The 22,232-nt window shown below is 38.7% G+C and overlaps 1 protein-coding gene and 1 pseudogene across 1 annotated transcript in view; both read left to right on the plus strand.

Annotated features, from left to right (window-relative positions):
- SUCLG2 (succinate-CoA ligase GDP-forming subunit beta) overlaps window positions 1-22,232 on the plus strand; it is a 305,540-nt gene that overhangs the window by 189,134 nt on the left and 94,174 nt on the right. The window lies entirely within an intron of this gene.
- Window positions 6,279-7,359, plus strand: LOC128591653 (cyclin-Y-like protein 1; annotated as a pseudogene).

The following is a 22,232-nucleotide window of genomic DNA, read 5'->3' on the forward strand; positions in this document are numbered from 1 at the left end:
GCCCAGTTGCGTGGTTCCCTTGAGGTCAGCAGCTCTTTGCTAACCTGATCAGACACAGTACCCCACCTCCACCAAGTAGAGAGGAAAGACAAAAATGCTATAAATCAAACCAAAAGAAGCAAACAGAAAACTTTACGGGGATAAAATTGGGTGAAAAACCAAATTATATCGGTAGAAACACTAGCAAAAATGAAGTTGAAGTTATTAAAAAAGGCAGCAATGGGAAATTATAATTAAACTAGGAAAATTGAGAAAGAAAAAGGGATCTGTGTGGAAAAGATTGAAATTAAAAAAACAAAAGAACATCAGCAACGTCAAAATAAACAAAAAAAACAAGCAAACCAAAAAAAAAAAAGAAGAAAAAAATACACAACCAAAAACAAAGCAGTTTGTATATGTTATTGAATATTGTCTGGGCAACACGTGGTCTTCTGGGGTATGAGATGTTAGTCACAGTTCAGATACGACTGGAGGCTGCTGATTTCTCAAACCCCAGCAGGTAGACACCCTAAATCTCTCTTCAGCCTACTTAAAAGGCACTTTGAACTTGTAAACTTGCTGAGCAGAAGCTTTCCCAGCTTTCTCGCTGGAATCGCTGCTGAAGTGGCTATGCACTTACTCAGTGTGCCAAAACCGATCTCACTCTGCCCCTGAGGGTTAGGGCTGCAAGGCGGCTCAGACCCCACCCTTAGGCTACTTGGTTGCTGGGTTACCAGCTCCCACCCGTTTCTAGCTCTGCGACCCTGAGGGCGGAGCTTGCCGGGGCAGATCACTGACAATGGATCCGTGTGACCCACCACCAAACACTATCAGCTCCGTCTGGCTCAGCGGCTCAGACTGGGGCCCTAGACAACGGCCAAAGTTCTCCGCACTCCCGCTCAGGCCTTCCCCAAGGCAGTTCAACTCAGTGCCAAGTCCAAGGACATCAAAACAGTTCACAGGTAAGGCCTTTCTGGTTTGCAGTCTCACTGCTACTGAACTTACAGTTGTGGGCGGGTTTAGACGGATTGAACACACGCGACCACTTGCCGGCTTTCCACTGTTTTAGTCCTCCTCTTGGGGTCCAGAAGTCTCTCGCTGACTCCCTGTATTTTCATAGGAGTGATGATAGGCAGTTCCCAGCAGCCAGAGATGCCTGGAGTCCTATCTCCCCAGACTCACGGTGCCCAGATGCAAGGAAGCTGTTACTCGGCTGCCATCTTGCTCCGCCTCCCATTTAATAAATATTTAATCAATTCATTTAATAATAGTAACCAAGTTAAATACCAGTGTGCTTTGTTTGAACTGAGATACTCAGTTGTCTATAATAACATTATATGTTTTAGGTGGATGTTTGTTACATAGAAAGACCAAAATATTTTGAATATCCAACATACAAGTTTTTATTTAATTCTTTTAATAGACCTGCGAGCTAGGCATATGCTACAACCATTTGATATTAAACTTATTTGAAAATCATTAGCTAAGTATTATTAGAGTATCTAATAAATTCTGTTGGTTAATAAAATATCCGAAGACATGAGGAATCTGAATTACCTATCGCTAAGAACAACATGAATGAAAAAACTCTAGATTTGTTTTTGAAGCTATATGGTATGAACTTAATATGGAAACTTCCCATAAAGTACATAGTAATAGCCTATTTTGTTTTTCATGCATAATATTTTATCTTAGATTAGTAGTATCCTTATCCATTTTACTTATGACTTAGATAGTTGGTGACTTTATGTTTTTGATAACTTTTTTTCTGATACACAAAATAAATGGTGGTAAAATATTGTCAGTTCTCCACTACTATTCAGGAATAACAAAACTATTGAAGTTCAAAGGCACTCAGCAATGAAGAAAGCATTTGCAGAATTAAAAATTTTTGTGTTTACAAAAGCACTTTGTTTTCATTGGTTAGGTAGAAACATTATGAATGAATCCCTACTCATTTATTAATTCATTTATTACTTATTCTCATTCCTTTCCCAGGGCAGAATCATTTTCCTCCCAGAGGTTCCCAAACCAATTGAAATCTGTAAATACCATGGACATAACACACAGCTCTTTAAGCTGTCTAAACCACAAAGTACCCAGAGAACCTCGACGATTGTAATAAAATACTGTGAACTTCTAGCATCTACTGAAATTCAGTGCTAATAATAATAGACAGTCATTGAGGGATTAAATCTATCAGGACCCTCACTGGGTTTTCTATGAAACATCCTTTCTTTCTTTCTTTTTTTTTTCTTTGTAGAGACAGAGTCTCACTTTATGGCCCTCAGTAGAGTGCCGTGGCCTCACACAGCTCACAGCAACCTCCAACTCCTGGGCTTAAGCGATTCTCTTGCCTCAGCCTCCCGAGTAGCTGGGACTACAGGCGCTCGCCACAACGCCTGGCTATTTTTTGGTTGCAGTTTGGCCGGGGCCGGATTTGAACCCGCCACCCTCAGTATATGGAGCCGGCGCGTTACCGACTGAGCCACAGGCACCGCCCGAAACATCCTTTCTTAGTGATCTTGAATTTTAATTTTGTAAAAGTACAGGATGGGGAAGGAGGGAAGAAAAATCACTGGCAGAGCTATATTTTTAAAAAAGATTCTCTTTAAAAATTTTTACTTTACCCTATGGAATATTTTCAAATGCTTGGATTATTTCAACTTTTTTGAGATTAGCTGTCATCTTGTATAGATAAAGGTATGTGGGAGTTATTTTATTTTTCTTGTGCTATATCAGGAAAATGAATGCACAGCTCATCTCACAGTACATTTTCCAAATCTTGAAATTTTAAAACTGGTTCAGAAGCGTAGAAATGTAATGGGTATTTTCAATCCTGGTATCATTTTATAAATTTTAGAGAGGAGATTCTAAAAAATAGTATAAATGAGTTGATCTGATCTTGCAAGGAGACGGTAATTTTTTCAAGTAGAACCCTGTTCACCTGCCCAGAGGTAGAAATCCTTAAGAACCCAGAGCTAATTATTTCAAAGCTATTGTTTTCTTGTTAGATACAAGGATTAGTCAGTCAAATACAATGAAAGTCAAAATTACAAAAGACCTATTGAACTTAAATCAGCTGATACAACTACATATTTGTCAGCGTACAAGATAATTCTGTTGATCAGGTAATAAATGCATTATTCAGTAAAAGTATTATCAGTTGACACATATTTCCACTCATATTATCAGCCCTGGAGCTGAAACTTGTATTTATTTTGCTTAACTATTAGTGCAAATGCTGATTTTTCACTCACCTAATGGAAGTATCTTTATAACTAATTTGTTGCATATTTGTTTGTAGTATGTATGCAATGAAGTTCCTCTACCAAACTGTCTAAAACAAGAGGCTTTTCAAGATAACTCGCTTACTAAACTGGATTTATGTGAAGTGTACCATTAAATATTTTATAATTTCTCTTATTTTCCAGCTGAGCTTGAGATGAGAGAGAAACAATAGCATTTGTCCTGCTGGTGGTCTTCATCATTTGATTTAAAGAATTCTAGACACCAGCATTCTTTAAATCATAGGGAATTAAAACAATATAAAACAGGAAATAAAAGAAGAATTGGTTGTCTGCTAAGCATTTGAGCACATTTAAAAGAAGAACACTCTATGGAATGTCATTGTTGGCTCTTTGATTTCCTAAATTATGTTTTAGCTTCTATTTTTAATTTTGAACTTAGAATTTCAAAGGTGTAGAAAATGAGTAGACCAACATCTGGAATATGTAAAATATTTTATGTAAGTAAATAACAAGGAAAAGACAGTTGGCATGAATCTGCACAGTAGCCCCAATTCTGTTTGTCTAAGTTAAACCAATCTTTTGCTCTCTGGGGGCCATATTATTTATTTATTTATTTTAGAAAAAGAATCTCCTTATGTTACCTTGTGGTCACATCTCACTGCATCCTTGAACTCCTGGGTTCTAGGGATCCTCCTGCCTCAGCCTCCTGAGTAGCTGGGACTACAGGCATATGCCACCAAGCCCATCTAATTTCTTTTTAATTTTTTGTAGAGATGGGGTCTAGCTAGGTTGCCCAGGCAGGCCTCAAGTAATCCTGCCTCATGGCCCTCCCAAAGTGCTGAGATTGTAGGTGTGAGCCACTGCACCCATCTCCTGAAGCCCTGATTTTGAAAGGTAGTAATAAATGGTTGGCATTCTTGAAGATACCTCACTTGATTTGACTGTGCTTCCTGATTTAGATCCAACTTAGGGTCATAATTCCAAAACCCTTCAAATACCCATAAAGAAATGTGCTACCTACATGCCACAGAATAATTGAAAAGTGGAAAGGATTCTTAGTGGGGCTGGAGTGGCTGGTTCTAATCCTATCTTTACTACTTATTGGTTGTGAGATGATCTCAGGCATGTTATTTATTTCTGTGTACCTCAGTTTCCTCATTTATAAGTGGTGATGATAGCGGTGCTTACCTCAGAGTAGAACGTGAGTTGAAACACGTGTGCCCTCACACACACTCTCTTCTGATTTACAGGGGCTATAATTTTGTATGACAGTATCACTTTTGAAAATTTAATGAACTTTTATTTATTGAATTTTAATTTTATAATGTACACACGAAATAGTATATAATTTTTAAGTATACAGCTTGATGAATTATTACAAAGTGAACACACTAATGAAACCTCTAGTCAGATGAAGAAATGGGGCACGACCAGCACCCTTAAAGTCTCCTAAGGTGTATCCCCTAATCTGTCTCCTACTCTGCTCTCTTCTCAAAAGAAAACTTAATAAAAATGGCATTGTATATTGTGATTCATCACTCTTTTATGTTTTCTGTTTTTCACTTAACTTGACCTTCATTGGTCAGTCTTTTTAATTTTAGTTATTCATGTAGGTATGTGTAGCCTTTCTGTCGTGACTTAGGTTGAGTACCTTTTCATATATTTATTAGTCATTTGAATACACTCTTTAAACTTCTATTGCCTCACCTGAAATGTAGACATGCAAATAACAACCCAAAACATTGTTTGAAATATCAGCTAGGCAAACCTTTCCAAAGCACAATGAAAACTTAGTTTGTCTTAGTTTGTGTTGTTTTTAGTGTTTCTAAATGATTTCTAAATCTTAGAGTAAATGAACAGCTATAGAAATGGGAGTTTCTGAAAGAGGTTTATTGATAATCAATGTTACTGTATGTGCTATTTTGAAATTGATGGAAGGTGTAAGTGATTACATAGCTGGCAGTGATTCTTTGCTCAAATCACACACACACACACACACACACACCCAACACATTGAATAAAAGGAGGATTAAATCCAGGTTTGATAGAATAACAGTGTCATTTCGAATAAATTTAAGAAGAGCCTAGCTCTTTTAGTTCTGTGGTATATATACTTCAAAGTCTTTAGAATTTGAAGCCAGAGAAGTAAAACCACATGTCATACTTTCATTATCAGGTGTATGGATGTGCTTTAAGTTTTAAATATGTTTTGGAATTAATATATGCTATCTTATTTTTTAGTTATTGTATATGTAAAGTATATTTAAATACAAAGCAGATTATTCTCTTTTTCTCTTGTATACATGCATATATCAGAGACATTCAGCCATTAAAACATAAACTGAGACACCATAACATTTTTAGTTTTATTTGAACAACCAGTGATTCACAAACTGGGTGTCTCCACACTGGAAGTGTTTCCCAGCTCCATGGAAGGAACACAGGGGTAGAGTTTTGTAGGACAAACATGGAAGTAAAGCAAAGAAAATATTTGATTAATTATGGTTATATTGTTACCTTGTTTGGTTTATCTTGCTGAAAAGTTTTATAAGTTAGTAGGTTGCTTCTGGTTGGTTAGACTTAATGGCAATGTACAATGCCATTTTTATTAGGTTTCATTTTTCTCCAAAGTAGGCATTTACAGTAAGCAGCTCATTAAGTTTCTTTATGTCTGCAAATCAAGCAAGGTTAAGGTCACTTACAAGGCCTAACTGGCTTTGTTTGCTTGGATTTTTATTATTAAATCATAGTTGTGTACAATAATGCATTTCTGGGGTACAATGTGCTGGTTTTATATACCATTTGAAATACTTACAACAAACTGGTTAACATAGCCTTCACCGCACTCTTTTAATTACTGTGTTACTCTCTTAATTACTGTGTTAAGATGTTTATACTCGACAAGTCAACTCGAGAGTGGCGGCAGCGCAGCAGCAAGGGTGCGGCCACGGCTGGCGGGTGAGCAGCAGGTGAGGCTGCGAGCAGGAGCGCGGTGCAGCCCCTGCACAGCCCGGTGTAGCCTGGGGCTGCCTGTGCCGGCTACGCTATTGTTGGGTGAGGGGGCGAGCAAGGGCACAGACCACAAGCTGCAGCGGAAAGTGGAGGCGCCTCAGGGGACCACGCTGAGCTGCTGTGTGTCCCCAATGCCAGTCCCCAGCTGGGCCGGCGCAGACAGACCACGAGTCTGAGATCTACGAGGCGGTGGCCAGGGACGTGGTGGCGGTGGAGCCACCACCTGCAGCACATGAGCCACCAGGAGATGCCTGAAGATTTAGCTTTGGAATCGAATCCCTCTGACCATCCATGGGCAAGCACAGTTTTCCTGAGCAAATCTGAAACAGATGTGCGAGAAAAGAGGAAGAACAACCATTTAAACCATGTATCTCCAGGGCATCTTACTAAAAAGTATGGCTCATGCTCAACAATATTTCTAGATGACAGCACAGTCAGCCAGCCTAATCTTAGAACCACTGTAAAATGTGTGACCTTAGCCATATATTAAAACATAAAGAACAGAGATGTAAATATATCACTGGATATTTTTAACGAGAGGTCACATACACTCACACGAGAGAAGGTTCCAGAAGAGTACTTTTAAGCACAATCCTGAATACAAATTTATTTACAGAGCTAACAGCTGAATGTGCAATAGTAACTTTGGTTTCCTTAGAAAGGCTTTTAACTTAAGCTAAGATGGACATTTGTCCTACTAACTGGAAAAGAATTGTTTTGGGAGCGATTCTTCTTGCCTCCAAGGTTTGGGACTATCAGGCTGTATGGAATGTGGACTACTGCTAGATCCTCAAGGATATTAAAGTTGATGACATGAATGAGATGGAAAAGCATTTTTTGGAGCTACTTCAGTTTAATATTAATGTTCCTGCCAGTGTTTATGCCAAATACTATTTTGACCTTTGCTCCTTAGCAGATAACAACAAGGTGAATTTTTTGTATGCTCCTCTTAGCAAAGCAAGCACAGAACCTAGAGGCCATTTCTCGATTATGCGATGATAAATGCAAAGACTTGTGTAGGGCTGCCATGAGAAGGTTGTGCAGATCACTTCACTGGCATTCGGTGCTCTAATGCCATCCTTTCTTAAGGGAGAAGCGAGGGGTTAGAACATCACGGACCCCTCACCTGCAGAGACTGGAGAAATACCACCTCTCCTCAAAAACCAGCAAGATTAGTATTTTCACCAAAAAGGCAGATCTCAAATTCAAGAGACTTGTGGGCAAGGAGGATTACACTCCATAGGAAAGAATGGGACCTTGTCAATGACAAGACCACTCCATAGCAAAAGTTCCCAAACCACACAGATACTTGCTTCTGTGTAGGCTGATAGCTGTGAATTATGTGAAGTTTTTTAAACAATAGTTTAAATTTTTAGACTTTAAAGACACCATATACTTTTTATCCTTTACCTATTTCATATAACTTTTATGTTTTTCCTATTTTTCTTGCCCCCTACCCCCAGCATACACCTTTAAAATCAATGCAGTATTAACACTAAACATGGGACTCTTAACAGCTCACAAAACCACTTAGGAGCAGACTGTAGCATTGTTAAGTATTGAAGGAGTCTTCCTACTGTTACCATTGAAGCTGCTAGTCCGCGGCAATCATTTTAAAAACGAAAGCTACTGAATAACATTTGTCGTTCATATTCTTTAAAAACACTATTTTTTAGCATTTTAGAATCTCTGGGGTCATAAAGAGAGAAAGTATCAAATTAGGGAGGTTTATTGTTCCGTTTTTTCTAGAAGGACTCATGACATATAATAGGATCAGTTACTGATCATCTGCTTCTATTGGGTCCCCATTGTCATTTCTTTTAAACTATAATGGTGCTTCTCATTTTTAGATAATTTTCCTTTTATTTGTTAAATAAATATATTAAAAGATATTTTCGTAATGTCAAAAAAGAAAATGTTTATACTCTACACTTAGTAAATTTGACATGTACCCTTGTAAAATGCATGAACGGCTCACACTGAGGTCTGGAGGCCAGTCCCGGTTGGCAGAGAGGGGACCGCACCAGAGTGGCAGTTCCCTGAAGCACAGTGTGACAGCCATCTTTTGGTGACAATACGGCCAGGCATAAAACTGTGTAAAGCTGTGTGTGTTCTCTGCCCGCAACCCCAGGCTCCCAGCGCTCCCCGCACTCCCCTCTGCTCTCGCTCCAAGGTCTGGAGGCCTATCCCACAGGGGTCCAGACACTTGGGCGATTGCTCGAGGGGTGTAGACCGAGCTGGGCTGCAGCTGGTTGGTGCAGATTCTGGGGTACGGGAGAGGAGAGAGGATGGTTGGCCGGAAGGGAGCTACACCGGAGCAGTGGTTCCCTGAGCCATAAAACAGCAGCCCTCTTTTGCTAGCAATACGGCTTACTATCAAATATTTTGAAGCCACACCCCCTGTCTCCCTGGGCAACCAGAGACTCTGAGTATAGGATTTGCCTGAGGCTACTCCAACTTGCAAACCAGGGAAACTCCCAGGGTGGGGCTGACCCAGAGGTCCGCTTTACTAAACCTAAGATGCACCTGGCCCTCAGGGGATCATCAGCCTATAGACAATACAAGAGCAAAGACAAGATGATTTGGAACTCAATTCAGCTTCTCTTCTGCAGGGGAACCGCAGAGTTGTTCTGTTCTGTTCTGTTCTGTCAGTAACATTAATCAGGGGCGAGACTGGACCTGAGTGAAAACCCCCCAACCTTCATCAAGCGCCCGAGCTTGTCAGGACTCACCTCCTCCTGCTAGAGAGAGGCAGAGCACAGCGGCCTGGCAGACTTCCTTGTGATTCAGGGAGGTGCAAACTTCTGGAGTACCGATTCACTATAGGCAACTGGGTCAGCCAACTGCAGGGCTATCGGTGACTGGGTTTGACAGCGGTGCAAGGTGGGGAAGGAGGCATCAACCTTCCCAGACTGATCTGTTGGCTGGGTGGCTCCTCCTGACTCCACGCAGCACTGGAGCAAGTGACACCAGAGTAGTCACCAGAACCCTGCGATCCAGTTCCCAGAGATCTCTTAAACTCTCTCACGTGAGACAGGTGCAGACTGAAACAATTCATTTGGACTTTTTGAACTGAACCAATTGCCTGAGGACAAATCAGGTGGTGCCCTGGTTGTACGGTGGTAGGAAGGTTTGATTTTTCTTTTCCAATTGTTTGCCAGTGGGGGCTGGGGTGACTTAATTGCTGATATTTATCCACAGCTGAGACTTCAATCCAGAGTATCTGTTTCACTAGGGTGGAACAGAAACCAGCTGAAAACAAGACAAAACCACATAGCCCCACCACACTAGACAGGGCCCCAGTTTCTCAGGCCACAACACTGTACAGGCCCTCAACAAAGCCCCAGGGGAAAAAAATCAGAGGGAGTAAAACAACTACGGGGCGGAATCAGCAGAAAAACTCTGGTAACATGAATAACTAGAATAGATCAACCCCCCCAAGGAAAGATATGGCAGATGCAATTGAAGATCCCATTCATAAACAACTGGCTGAGATATCAGAAATCGAATTCAGAATTTGGATTGCAGACAAGATTAACAAAGTGGAATTAGGAATTCGAGGAGAAATTCAAAAGTTGTCTCAAGAATTTAACGAATTCAAAGACAAAACCAACGAAGACTTAGACACATTGAAGCAAGAATTTGCAGCCCTCAAAGATATGAAAAATACAGTAGAATCCCTTAGCAACAGATGCAGCAAGCAGAAGAAAGGATTTCTGACATTGAAGATAAAGGCCTTTGAATGCTCCCAAACTCTCAAAGAGGAAGAGAAATGGAGAGCAAAAACGGATCATTCTCTCAGAGAGGTCTGGGATAATTCGAAGAAGGCGAATATCCGAATCATAGGAGTTCCAGAAACAGATGAAGTGGCCTCGATGGGCACAGAGGCCCTTCTGCATGAAATTATGAAAGAGAATTTTCCAGACATGCCTAGAGATTCTGAAATTCAGATAGCGGACAGCTTCAGAACCCCAGCACGACTCAACCCTAATAAGACATCTCCCATGCATATCATAATTAACTTCACTAAAGTTAATATGAAGGAGAAAATCCTCAAAGCTGCTAGGAGAAAGAAAACCATTACCTTCAAGGGGAAGAATATTAGAATGCCTACAGATCTCTCTGCTGAAACTTTTCAAGCCAGAAGAGGGTGGTCACTGACTTTTAACCTCCTAAAGGAAAATAACTTTCAACCTCGGATTTTGTATCCAGCTAAACTGAGTTTCATTTATGATGGAGAAATTAAATACTTTAATGACATTCATATGTTCAAGAAATTTGCCATAACCAAACCAGCTCTCCAGGATATTCTCAGACCTATCCTGCATAATGACCAACCCAGTCCTACACCACAAAAGTAAACTCACTCAGAAACTTCGGATCAAACTCCAATTTCCACACTGGTGAAAGGAATAAAAATGCCCAATGGACTTCTGAAAAACTCGATACCCAAAACTTCACCAGACTTATCAATATTCTCCATTAATGTGAATGGCTTACACTGTCCTCTAAAGAGGCATAGGTTAGTTGACTGGATACCAAAACTCAAGCCAGATATCTGTGGCATACAAGAGTCACATCTTAACTTAAAAGACAAATACAGACTCAGGGTGAAAGGATGGTCATCCATATTTCAGGCAAATGGTAATCAGAAAAAAGCAGGTGTTGCAATTTTATTTGCAGATACAATAGGCTTTAAACCAACAAAAGTAAAGAAGGACAAGAATGGTCACTTCATATTTGTTAAGGGTAATACTCAATATGATGAGATCTCAATTATTAATATCTATGTACCCAACCAGAATGCACCTCAATTTATAAGAGAAACTCTAAGAGACATGAACAACTTGATTTCCTCCAGCTCCATAATTGTCGGAGATTTCAACACGCTTTTGGCAGTGTTGGATGGATCCTCCAACAAGAAGCTGAGCAAAGAAATCCTAGATTTAAACCTAACAATCCAGCATTTGGATTTAGCAGACATCTACAGAACATTTCATCCCAAGAAAACTGCATACACATACTTCTCATCAGCCCACGGAACTTACTCCAAAATCGATCACATTTTAGGTCACAAGTCTAACCTCAGTAAATTTAAAGGAATAGAAATTATTCCATGCATCTTCTCGGACCACCATGGAATAAAAGTTGAGCTGAGTAACAACAGGAATCTGCATACTCATACAAAAACATGGAAGTTAAATAACCTTATGCTGAATGACAGCTGGGTCAGAGATGAGATTAAGAATGAAATCGCCAAATTTTTGGAACAAAATAACAATGAAGACACGAACTATCAGAACCTCTGGGACACCCCAAAGGCAGTTCTAAGAGGGAAATTTATAGCACTGCAAGCCTTCCTCAAGAGAACGGAAAGAGAGGAAGTTAACAACTTAATGGGACATCTCAAGCAGCTGGAAAAAGAAGAACATTCCAACCCCAAACACAGTAGAAGAAAAGAAATAACCAAAATTAGAGCAGAATTAAATGAAATTGAAAAGAAAACAATAATACAACAGATCAATAAATCAAAAAGCTGGTTTTTCGAAAAGGTCAATAAAATAGATAAACCTTTGGCCAACCTAATCAGGAAAAAAAGAGTAAAATCTCCAATCTCATCAATCAGAAATGACAAAGGCGAAATAACAGATTCCTGAGAAATCCAAAAAATCGTCAATGAATATTACAAGAAACTGTATTCTCAGAAATATGAAAATCTGAAGGAAATTTACCGATATTTGGAAGCACTTCACCTTTCAAGACTTAGCCAGAATTAAGTGGAAATGTTGAACAGGCCCATATCAAGTTCGGAAATAGCATCAACCATACAAAACCTCCCTAAAAAGAAAAGCCCAGGACCAGATGGTTTCACGTCAGAATTCTACCAATCTTTTAAAGAGGAATTAGTACCTATATTACTCAACCTGTTCCAAAAGGTAGAAAAAGAAGGAAGACTACCTAACACGTTCTATGAAGCAAACATCACCCTGATCCCCAAACCAGGAAAAGACCCAACAAGAAAAGGAAATTATAAACTGATATCACTAATGACTATAGATGCAAAAAATATTCAACAAGATCCTAACAAACAGAATCCAGCAACACATCCAACAAATTATACATCATGACCAAGTCGGTTTTATCCCAGGGTCTCAAGGCTGGTTCAATATACGTTAATCTATAAATGTAATCCAGCACATAAACAAATTAAAAGCAAAGACTATATGATTGTCTCAATCAATGTAGAAAAAGCTTTTGATAATATCCAGCATCCCTTCATGATCAGAATAGTTAAGAAAATCGGTATAGAAGGGACATTTCTTAAACTGATAGAGACCATATACAGCAGACCTACAGCCAATATCATTTTGAATGGAGTTAAATTGGAATCATTTCCAGTCAGATCAGGAACCATGCAAGGCTGCCCATTGTCTCCATTGCTTTTTTTTTTTTTTTTTTTTTTTTGTTTGTTTGTTTTAGAGACAGAGTCTCACTTTATTGCCCTCGGTAGAGTGCTGTGGCCTCACACAGCTCACAGCAACCTCCAACTCCTGGGCTTAAGCGATTCTCTTGCCTCAGCCTCCCGAGTAGCTGGGACTACAGGCGCCCGCCACAACGCCCGGCTAGTCTCCATTGCTTTTTAACATTGCAGTACAACTTTTAGCCAGCACAATTAGGGAAGAAAAGGCGATCAAGGGTGTCCATACAGGTTCAGAAGAGATCAAACTTTCGCTCTTCGCAGATAATATGATTGTATATCTCGATAACACTAGGGACTCTACTACAAAACTCTTATAAGTGATCAAGGAATACAGCAGCGTCTCAAGTTACAAAATCAACATTCATAAATTGGTAGCTTTTATATATACCAACAATAGTCAAGTTGAAAAAACAGTTAAGGACTCTATCCCTTTCACAGTAGTGCCAAAGAAGATGAAATATTTGGGAATTTATCTAACAAAGGACGTGAAAGATCTCTATAAAGAGAACTATGAAACTCTAAGAAAAGAAATAGCTGAAAATATTAACAAATGGAAAAACATACCATGCTCATGGCTGGAAAGAATCAACATTGTTAAAATGTCCATACTACCCAAAGCAATATATAATTTCAATGCAATCCCTATTAAAGCTCCACTGTCATACTTTAAAGATCTTGAAAAAACAATACTTCGTTTTATATGGAATCAGTAAAAACCTCGAATAGCCAAGACATTACTCAGAAATAAAAACAAAGCAGGAGGAATTACGCTACCAGATCTCAGACTATACTACAAATCGATAGTGATCAAAATAGCATGGTATTGGCACAAAAACAGAGTAGTAGATGTCTGGAACAATAGAGAACCAAGAGATGAATCCAACTACTTACCGTTATTTAATCTTTGACAAGCCAATTAAAAACATTCAGTGGGGGAAAAGATTCCCTATTTAACAAATGGTGCTGGGTGAACTGGCTGGCAACCTGTAGAAGACTGAAAGTGGACCCACACCTTTCACCATTAACTAAGATAGACTCTCACTGGATCAAAGATTTAAACTTAAGACATGAAACTATAAAGATACTAGAGGAGAGTGCAGGGAAATCCCTTGAAGAAATCGGTCTGGACGAGTATTTTGTGAGGAGGACCCCCCCCCCGGGCAATTGAAGCAGCTTCAAAAATACACTACTGGGACTTGATCAAACTAAAAAGCTTCTGCACAGCCAAGAACACAGTAAGTAAAACAAGCAAACAGCCCTCAGAATGGGAGAAGATCTTTGCAGGTTATGTCTCCGACAAAGGTTTAATAACCAGAATCCACAGAGATCTCAAACGCATTAGCTAGAATAGAACAAGGGATCCCATCGCAGGCTGGGCAAGGGATTTGAATAGGAACTTCTCTGAAGAAGACAGGCGCGCGACCTTCAGACATATGAAAAAATGCTCATCATCTTTAATCATCAGAGAAATGCAAATCAAAACTACTTTGAGATACCATCTAACTCCAATGAGACTAGCCTATATCACAAAATCCCAAGACCAGAGATGTTGTTGGAGATGTTGAGAAAAGGGAACACTTTTGCACTGCTGTTGAGAATGCAAATTAATACATTCCTTTTGGAAAGAGATATGGAGAACACTTGGAGATCTAAAAATAGATCTGCCATTCAATCTTGTAATCCCTCTACTGGTCATATACCCAGAAGTCCAAAAATCACATCATAACAAAGATATTTGTACCAGAATGTTTATTGCAGCCCAATTCATAATTGCTAAGTCATGGAGGAAGCCCAAGTGCCCATCGATCCACAAATGGATTAATAAATTGTGGTATATGTACACTATGGAATATTATGCAGCCCTAAGGAAAGGAGGAGACTTTACCTCTTTCATGTTTACATGGATGGATCTGTAACATCTTCTTAGTAAAGTATCTCAAGAATGGAAGAAAAAGTACCCAATGTACTCAGCCCTACTATGAAACTAATTCAGGGTTTTCACATGAAAGGTATAACCTAGTTACAACCTAACAATAGGGGGAAGGGAGAAAGGGAGGGGAGGGAGTGTGGAGGTGGGTAAGGGGAAGGGGATTGGTGGAATTACACCAGCGTTGCATGTTACAAGGGTATATGTGAAACTTGGTAAACGGTCTGTGAAGCTAGTGAATGATGCCCCATGAATATATCCATGTACACAGCTATGATTTAATAAAAAATAAATAATTAAATAAAAATAAAATATTAAAAAAAATAGAAATACCTAATGTAGAAGTGAATCTTTTTTTTTTTTTTTTTTGAGACAGCGTCTTACTTTGTTGTACTTGGTAGAGTGTTGTAGTGTCACAGCTTACAACAACCTCAAACTCTTGGGCTTAAGCCATTCTCTTGCCTCAGCCTTCCAAGTAGCATGGACTACAGGCACCCATCACAATGCCTGGCTATTTTCTGGTTGTAGTTGTCATTATTGTTTGGCAGGCCTGGGGTGGATTTGAACCTGCCAGCTCCGGTGTATGTGGCTGGCACCCTAGACACTGAGCTACAGGTGCCGTGCCGAATCTTTTCTTTCTAGAGTAATAGAACTCATGTAGAAATTTATTTTCAAATATAATGCCCAACACTTTATACAGTGTGTGCCTTATTTGTAATGACTACCCTGTATTTCAGTTTTTACAGGCCTGCTTGAAAACAGATTTTTCTTTCACTTAGAATTGGAAAGATTAAAGGTCTAGGCATCCCTTCTTTCTGGGGGTAGTCTACCTGATAGTCTGGTGGAGGAAGAATAAAAATAATTTTGTGCTTATGAATTGACAAGCCTGTCATTTGGTCTTTACTTTCCCTTAGAATAGCCCCTTATTTAGGCTAACCGCCCTACATAAGGTAGAGAATGGAAAACTATCCCTCCCAAGGTCTTTTTCTTTTCTCCATTGTCTTCAATTCCTAAATGTTGATTGCACATTTTCTTTCCTGATATCCAGTTGATTAAAATTTTCAAGAATGTCTGGCCCACTGTGTTCACCTCACACTTTTTCCACTTTACCTGCCAATGCTTCTCAGTAATACCAAGGCCCTAGGTGACTGTATGTGCAATCAGTGTGTCTGATAGCTGGTGACCACATTTCCAGAGCATCCCTAATGGAATACTCCAAATCTATTTTCATACTCCTCACCAACATGTTCTCAGAGACAAATCAAAAAGAAGCCTTTTACTCTCTGCTTCTCAAAATCCAGATCTTAATGGGTTATTTTGTTGTATCGGAAGTGATTTAAAGAATTTAACAGACTTTAGGATATCATACTGTATTTTGTCACTATTCCCAGAATGATCAGTAATTGATTATGAATCCTGCACATAGAAGTCTTTTGAGACTGTTCAAGAGAAATGGACAATGAGTCAAATTTATAATGTCATATAGGGTGGAAATAATATCTGATTATTAGTGGAGTTAGGGTTTGTTGGTTTTTTTCCTTAATGTTATTGCATTGAGAAAAGCCGTGGTTGATTGGAATAATTAGAAAACAATGCATTTTCTAGAAAGACAGTCAGTAATGGCCAGGAGTAATGACAGGAATCTGTGAATGTTAAGGATAATCTTAACGATGGCAGGGAATCTGCAAGTTTTATTATTTTTGAGATGTTATTTTGAATTTTATTATTCAAATAAAGCCTGATAGAGGCATCACTGAATAGAGAATGGAACTTAGGAAAATTATTTAGAAGAAGACTTAAAGGGCCTTGGACAGTGAAGGTCTCTTGATTCCTTTAATGTACGGTGATGTGAGCTATAGTTTGGTGGGATGAGCCACAGTGGATTCAGAAAATTGAGGATTTTTTATACAGTCTTCCTGCCACCCCATCCCCAACCCCCCCACTGCCAGAAAATTAGGAATTAGGAAAGATTATATATTATCCCTATATGAGTAATATGTCCACATGGGCTTGACTCAGTTGTTTGTTAAGTAGTCTTTTGTGTTTGTGCTGAAGCATTTAATAGTATCTCCTATTCTCTAATTATTAAATTTAAAAGTACAAAAATAAATTATATATATGTATACATATATCCTTTTTTAAAAAGAACGTAAATTATATGTTAGTTTTGACATAACTAGTACTTGTTTGTATCACGTAATTAGCAATATTATATATTCTGGTTTGTCCTTTTTTTTTTTAATCCCTGTTTTTGCCTGTCTTTGTATAGTTTTCTGCAGGATTTTCTGTAGCTGAATGGAATTCACCTGGTGAATGTATCTTTATTTCACTAGTGCTCTACATTGGGTATTCAGGGTGTTTCCGATATAAAATTATGCTGCTGTGCATCTCCTTGTATTCATTACTTTATGTTCAGCTGAAATCATGCATATTAGATGAATTCCTTCAACCACGAGGTCAAAACATGCAGATTTTAAGGTTTTTGCATGCATTGCCGAATTATCTCGATGTTAGTTGAAGGATTGTAGAGAGCTGTCATCAACAAGAAGAGTGCTCATTTGTTTTCCCATGCCCTGGCTGTCGTTACTATTATTCATTACCAACATTAGAAGGAACATTTTTTATTTTTTATTTTATTTGGTATTTTTTTAATTGCTTCTTCCATGATCTATCTGCTCATATCTTTTGTTTAGTTTTCCATTGTTTCTGACAGTGATTTAGAATATAGGGGAGTATATGTGTGAGAGAGAGATCAAGGCAATGGGACCTTTTATAAATGTTGTAACTAATTTTCTTTTCCATTCTGTCTTTTATCTTTGAAATTGTTTATGTAAATTTTGATGTCTCTTTATAATAGAGTATGTATACTTAAAATACCATTGTGTAGTGTGTTCTGAGACTACTTCATGCATGTTATTACTTTTCACTGTTATTTACTTAGTTTCTCATGAAACTTTTATTAACATTTTTAAAATTGGTTGTCTCATGAATCAACAACCTACCATGTTTCACTTTCAAATCAAAATGTTGTATTCTCCCTACCCTTCTCACAATGGGAACAGTCCTCCCAGTCTGATTTAAAGCAAGGTGAGTATTAAAGTCACATGTTCCTCTAGTTACTGATAAGATTCTTAGTTATTTGTAAGCAATGTTTTTAGAAGTATTGAAGGAATTTCACTATGAGCTAACATGCTTTTTTTTCTCCTGGTATTATTAGTACAGTTGATCATCATTATTTGCTGATTCTGTTTTGGAAATGCACCTACATGCTAAAATTTCTTTGTAACTCTAAAAGGCATTTGTAAATTCATGGCACTTTCAGGATCTTTCAAGGAAGTACAGGAGTAGTGAAAAATTTTAGTTATCTGATGTTCATATTCCCATTCAAGGTCAAACAAAGCAGTCCTCTGCCTTCTTGTTTCTGCTTTCAGACTATAAACACATGTCCTTTTTGCAGTCTACTGTGAAGTTCTTTGGAGAGAAAATGAAGGCACTAGATAAGATTTGTTCAGGTTTGAGTTACATTGCTGTTGGGCGTGAGTTCAGTTTTAATGAATCAACAATGTATGTGTTAAATAAAGTGTCTTTAAACAGAAACACACATATACACACAACAAAGTTTTGAATTTATCTGCTGACCACAGGGTCTCAAGAACTTAACCTAATATTTCCTCTAAGCACAATAGTTGAGTATTTGCTAATTCATTGTTTGCAGTAACTATATGGGGATAATGAGATGCCCTGTGTAGTGTTTTGAATAATTATGGGCAGAGATTCTATGACAGAGATACTCCATTTTAATTTTCAAAGAAAGGACAATCAGAAATCCCTAGCCTGAATGTAAAGTAAAATATCTTACCCTTTTATAGTTTATAATTATTTGTTTTCCTAAAGGAAAGGGTTGATCATGATCATGAGAAACTTTAAAATGTGCCAGTTGTTTAGTAGACACACTGCATTTATAGCCATGGGTTAAGTAAAGTTTGGGGACATTTTAATTAAGTTTTTCACTTTTCATGTAAGAATGGTTTCCTTACAAGTTTAGGTCTTTATGCTTTTTGAAAGTTTTTCTATATTTTAAAAAATGGTCATTGTATCATTTTTTATAAATTTACATTTCCTACTAAAAGTATGAAATTTTTGAAAGTCTTTAACTTTATTCCCATAATAAAACCACTGTTATAATTTTAACTTTTCTTCCAGCATTATCTGTTGTTAAATGACAAACATCTTTCTGTGTTGTTAGCTGTTTTCCTTGACCGTGATTTTTACCAGCAGTATTAACTAAGGGTCAGTTTTAAAGGCACCTTGTTATTTAGAAGAAGCCTTAATGGCTGAAATCTCTTTTGAAAAGTGTGTGGACTTTGTCAACCAGGTTTGCTTAAAGCATTGGTTGTCAACCTTCCTAATGCCACGAGGTATTTTCATTGTTACAAAAGGGTCGCAACCCACGGGTTGAGAACCACTGGCTTACAGTATAATAACCACCAACTGTAATAGTAAGGAGTATGAAAAGCTTTGTGGTGCTAATAGACTTTTTATAATAGTAACAAAAGGGAAATTAACATAATCTAGGACTAAGCTACTTATGTCTTTAATATCTTAAACATTTACTACCTCAGTGGACTACCTATTTGAATTTGTTTAAAATCTCTTGGGCGAGTCATTCATTAATAGTTGATATAGTCCCTTGGAATTGACTAGAGGCTGAGCCACCTGAGAATTCCAGAGGTGGTCTCATGTCCCTTCCTTATGATTGAATTCAATAATACCTAGTGTTTTTCTTTTTAATTTCAGTGTATTATGGGGATACAAATGTTTTTGGTTACATGGGTTACTTCTGTAATGCTTAAATCAAAGTTAAAAGTGTGCTGGTCACCAGAGAGTGTTCATTGTGTTTTTTGATGTTTTCAGGTCAATGGGTGAGGAAGAGTTGAAAATGAAACTTGCTGTATAGGTAGGGAAATAAACTTACCTTTACTTTTCCATGCTCATGCTTGCTGGAGTTCTCAAATGAATTATTTTACTAAAGAACCTCATAAGATTCTATTGATCCTCTGTGCGTTCCCACCAACCTGTCTTTGTAAAGGAGCGAGACACCTAGGTCATCTAAACTAAGTGCCTTTTTAATCTCTGCAACCCTTGTCAGGTGTCACCTTGGTGATAATTTGGGTTTATCTCCCTTTCCTGTGTGACATTTACAGTCCGTCACTTGATTATCTCTTTCTTCATCTGCTGCTTTTTCACATTCTGTAATAATTGTGCAGAAATATTATTCTTTTTTTGCCCCTCCCCCTGCGTCTTGCTGCTTTTTCAGTAGACTTTCCATGTGCTCCATACTCTTAAAGAATAACTAAAGGATAGGCCTTCTTTGAGTTTTTTCCCTTCCCTGGTTTTGTTATGTTCAAACATACATATTATTGTGCATTTCATTATTTCTGGCACCTGTGTGGTACATAGAACATAGTATAACTTCTTCAAAAATGTCTTTGGAGAACAAATTCGTATTGTCAATTCATGTTTCTTTAGCTGAATGTTCTCAACCAGGAGGAAAAGCGTAAGAAGTTAATGAGTTATCCTTCTGAAACAATTCAATTTCTAGGCTAGATGCTAAGGCCATGTAAAGGAAAGACTGTAAATAGGATGGGGTAGCCTGGTGGAGACCATGGTCAAGAACTAGACTTCCCCACCTGGATAAAGCAAGTAGTACAGGGAAGGACCCCAGTGCAGAGGGTGAGAGGAGCTCTCACCCAGCAGCCAGAGACAGTGAGTAGAGCTAACAGTTGATTATACAAGGAAAACCGTGGCAATAGGGAAGAGACCTTCCCTGAAACAGCATGTTAGGAGATAGCAAAAGTACAAACATAGTGAGGCCATTCCCAGACAATAAATAGAGAATTCTTAGAGCAAACACCTATGCAACCATCCCCAGGCTGCAGTGTAGGGGCCAAACTCCATTCCTGACAAATACCCTATAAGCTGGAGCTTGGTTCTAGGGAAAGAGGAGTGCCAGGTAGGTAATAACACAGAAATTCAGCATAGGAACACGTCAAGATATCAGTATGAGGTTGAGGTTCATCCCTCAGCAAGAATGGCTTTATTGGGGTGAGGGTGTCCCCAGCATGTTGGGAGACAACTCCTCAAAGACCCTTTTGTAAGCTAAGGACTGGTTCTCTGGACCACAGAATGACTAGACTAGATGGAAGGCTGTTCGCAAACATCTGCCAAACAAGCATATATTAAATGTCTCCAGCTGCCAGGCACTCTTCTGGGCACTTGAGGATAGAGGATGCGGGGAAATAGTCTCTCCTGGAGTTGCCGTGGTGGAGGGGGGCAGGTAGACAGTAAAGCCTGTATGCAAATAAGTACGTGTATAAGAAAAATATATATCTGGTGGTGATACTTGCTAAGTTGAAAAATAAAGATGAAAGGTGTCCTGACAATGCCAGGGGTCTGTTATTTCGGATAGGTTTTATTCATCCAGACCTCTATGTCCAGTTTACCCTGGACAAGGAAATGCTGTATCTGTTACATGGTTTGGAGTTGGGGTTTGTGGGCAATGCCACGTCTGTTCAGCAGAGCTGGCCTTGTTCCCTTTGTCTTGCCTCATTGCTTCTTTGCCAGAATGGTCTGTGTACTGTTGCTTGCTGTTCTGTTGTCCACTTGAATAGTTTATAAGACAACTCTCTTGCAGCTCCGGGTTCTTTCTGAGCACCCAGGGATACTTCATCTGCATACCCAGGACCCCCTCCTGAGGATGCTCTTTTCCCACTTCAAGGTCTTCTGAAATGGAGGGCTTGGAGCACACATGTTAGTTAGCATTCCCAAGGGCCAGCTGGTACAAATCCAGAGTTAATTATTTTCCTTCCAGCTTATCTTTGGCTACTTTCATTAATCATTATCTGTAAGCATTCTAGACACATCCCTTTTTCTCAATTAGAACTCAGTGGAATATGTTTGAGCAAACATTTAGGTGCTTGCTCTAATTCTCAGAGGCCTTAAGATCATGAACAGTGAACAGAAAATCCATTTGGGGCTTTAACCCTTGATCTTCTACATTTCACTTGCTCAGTAATCCCAAGCAGTACATTTCTCTGGGACAGAAACAAAAGCAACTTAGAATTTTCCATGTGTTATTATGGTCCAAGAATGCTAGCATTTGGGTTGCAGGTGTGGGGGGAAATGCAGAACTTATAATATGCTTAGGGGATGATTTCTGGCACGTATTTGTGTTTTATAACCTGTGATCAGTGGTTGCATTTTATGAGTGGAGCTTCTTCATTAAGTTGAACTACCAAATGCTAATTCAAATGCTGACAGTGCTGACCAAATTCCAAAGGAGGGGTATTTGATACTCAAATGAGAAGAGTTAAAGAAGCAAATAAAAAATGCACAATGAGAAATTTTACTAAAAGAATAAACTCTGTGATTCAGATTTTCCATGTAGGTTCAATTTTAAAATCACTACCAATCATAAATAGCACCAGTTTATCATACAGGGCAAAATACATAGCTAGGAAAGATAACAGGACAGAAATGAAAGCCCTACCACCATCCTCCATCCCTCTCCTTATTAGTTACA

Source organism: Nycticebus coucang, chromosome 8 (genome assembly GCF_027406575.1).
Source record: "Nycticebus coucang isolate mNycCou1 chromosome 8, mNycCou1.pri, whole genome shotgun sequence".
Taxonomy (NCBI): Eukaryota; Metazoa; Chordata; class Mammalia; order Primates; family Lorisidae; genus Nycticebus; species Nycticebus coucang.